General features: G+C 44.3%; 1 protein-coding gene across 2 annotated transcripts in view; it reads left to right on the plus strand.

Moving 5' to 3' along the window:
- Sh3tc2 (SH3 domain and tetratricopeptide repeats 2) overlaps positions 1-2,690 on the plus strand; it is a 60,099-nt gene that overhangs the window by 4,281 nt on the left and 53,128 nt on the right. The gene's annotated exons all lie outside the window — the stretch shown is intronic.

Here is a 2,690-nt window from a genome sequence, read left to right on the forward strand (position 1 = left end):
GAACTCCCTTGGTAGACCAGGCTGGCCTCGAACTCACAGAGATCCGCCTGCCTCTGCCTCCCGAGTGCTGGGATTACAGGCGTGTGCCACCACCGCCCGGCTCACTTACACCTTTTGATTAGCAAAAATTCTTGAATTTAATGCATTATAGTCTATGCATTATTACTATTATTATTATTGATGTGGGGTGGGGAGAAGAATAGCTCTTTTCCAATCCTGCTTAGAAAACCATTAACAGCTTAAATTATACAGATAGTCAGCCGTAGTTTCTGCAAGTTTATTTTTAGAGACATCTTTTAAAATGTCCCATCCTCCCTACCTCTGGGGCTGGTGAGCAAACACTCGGGCTCACGTTCCAAACCTCACATCTCCTTTACAGGCCATGAAATCTGTGCTCCACACCAGGGGCATTGCCTTTGACTTTCCTTCCTGAAGGAAGGCTCACTTCACGGGGGGCTGCCGTCAGATCTTTTTCTGTGCAAGGACACAAAGAGTGACCCGGTAGGCTGGGCTGTGGTGATTGAACAGCTTGACTTCCCTGGGACAGTGGCCACTCACCTCTCTTGATTGTTTGAGAATGAAAGTCCTGGGCGATAAATCTTCCAGTTTTCAAAATAAAGACAAGCATTTTGGGGTAAATAAACATTTTGACTTCCAAATGGCATTAAACAGTTAAAACTAAAAGTTCACTCTAAATGAGCGGGGGGGGGGAAGAGAAGATGTTTGTGGGTTTACTTTGTGGTTAAGTTTGTCATAAGATAAAAGAGCAGCCACCACACGGTACATGCTTCTTGGGCCAGTGATGGGAACACCATTTAGAAACGCTAGAAACGCAAATCCTTAGGGTTCAGCTCTGAGCAGAATACCCAGGAACAATCCAATTAGGCACCCACTGCATATAAAAAATATAGATGGAAGTTTCTGTCCTGCCCTGTCTCATAGCCATTCAGTCCCAAATAAACACTCAGAGGCTTATATTAATTATAAAGTATTTGGCCTATTAGCTCAGGATTATTATTAACTAGCTCTTACAACCTAAATTGACCTATAATTTTTATTTATGCTTCGCCATGTGGCTTGGTACCTTTACTCAGAAAGGAATTTTCACCTTGCTTCCTCTGTGTCTGACTGGCAACTCACCCTTTGCCTTTTCTTCTTCCCAGAATTCTTCTAGTCTGGTTGGCCTGCTTATATTTTTTGCTTGGCTACTAGCCAGTCAGTGTTTTATTAAACTAATACAAGACAAATCTTTACAGTGTACAAGAGCATTATCCCACAGTAAAGAAGCACTGATCTGTGCCTATGGTTCTGAACCCTGCCTTAAACTGATGTGATCATATGGGAATTTAAAACAAAAGTACCCGTGACCCCTGTAGCTGCCCTGTAGATCACAAAAGTAAGAATCCATATTGATGAAGCCTAAGCATCAATATATTTATGTATGTTTAACATATAAATTTAACATACACATATATTACAACATATACACATGTAATGCGCATATGTATGTATGTATGAAATATTAAACCTAGCCTGGATGACCCATATAAATAGCCAGTGTTCAGAAGTTCTGATCTGGTCAACCCCTTCTTTCATAACTGGAGAAATTAAAGACCCCAGAAATGGATAGGTCAAATGCCTTGTCCAATGTCGTCTGCCCAGTCCGTGGAGAGGTCTCATGATTTCCAGCTAGTGCCCCACCCCCCAGTTACTTCTGACTCCTGGGGGCAGAACTGCCGAATGATTCTGATGGCCTCATCTCATTTCTGCCAGATTGCCTACAAACGCTAGCTTTCAGCCCTGAGCAGTTTGCAGGGTTTTCTGCACAGAGACCTGGCACTTCCTTCTGCCTATTCAAGCTGAAATCCATTTTGTTCCTACTGCCCATCAACGGTGTTAACTGGTCCCACCATGAAGAAAGGTAGAGAGACCCCGGGGTCAAGATGTCACCATAGAGGCCCACGGTGGAAAGGGACCAACCCTTTTGACAGCAGTATGAGGGCTAAAGTTTGGCACTAACTGAGGTGATTGTGACTGCTTGAGTCTTGTTGCATGCTTGGGCCATGCCATTAAACTGCAGGTCCAGATGGCAAGACACAGTGGGCCTGGGCACCTCTGACCTAAATTTTACAGGCAACTGTGAGGAGTAAATGACTTGGAAAGAGTAGTAGAAGTAGAAACAAGATTGTCCACCTCTCTACCCTAGGAGGAGCTTATGCTGCACGGTTCTGGTCCAGTGGTTTAGTTCTTGAGAATTTTTGTGACTGAGAGGACAAAGTCCATCTGTCAAAATTAATGTGTTGAAGACTTGAGCTCCTCTGTATCTGGGAAATACTGTGAAAGAGGCCAGTCCTGGAGGGCTCTCCAACTTTTTGGGTTTTCCACTGAAGAAAGACCCATCATAGGCTATGTATTCTCGGTACTGTCCAAGCTCTGAGCGTGATTCATGGTACTATAGCACAAAAGAAGGACCCTGGGCTGTATGTGGCCCAGGGTAGTGGCTGGACACACCTTTGCGTCTCTAGCAATGGGCGAATTTCTCTGCCCTTTCTACTTCCTCGTGCTTCTTAGCTGCACTCTCTGCTCCCTTTTCAACCTTAAACAATTAAAATACCACTCCTCCAGCTTCACCCTGATCGTCTCCACCCTGTGTTTCAATCTGCATTCCCCCTTTAACACTTCTCTCTCTC

This window comes from Microtus ochrogaster, chromosome 18, assembly GCF_000317375.1.
Source record: "Microtus ochrogaster isolate Prairie Vole_2 chromosome 18, MicOch1.0, whole genome shotgun sequence".
Lineage (NCBI taxonomy): Eukaryota > Metazoa > Chordata > Mammalia > Rodentia > Cricetidae > Microtus > Microtus ochrogaster.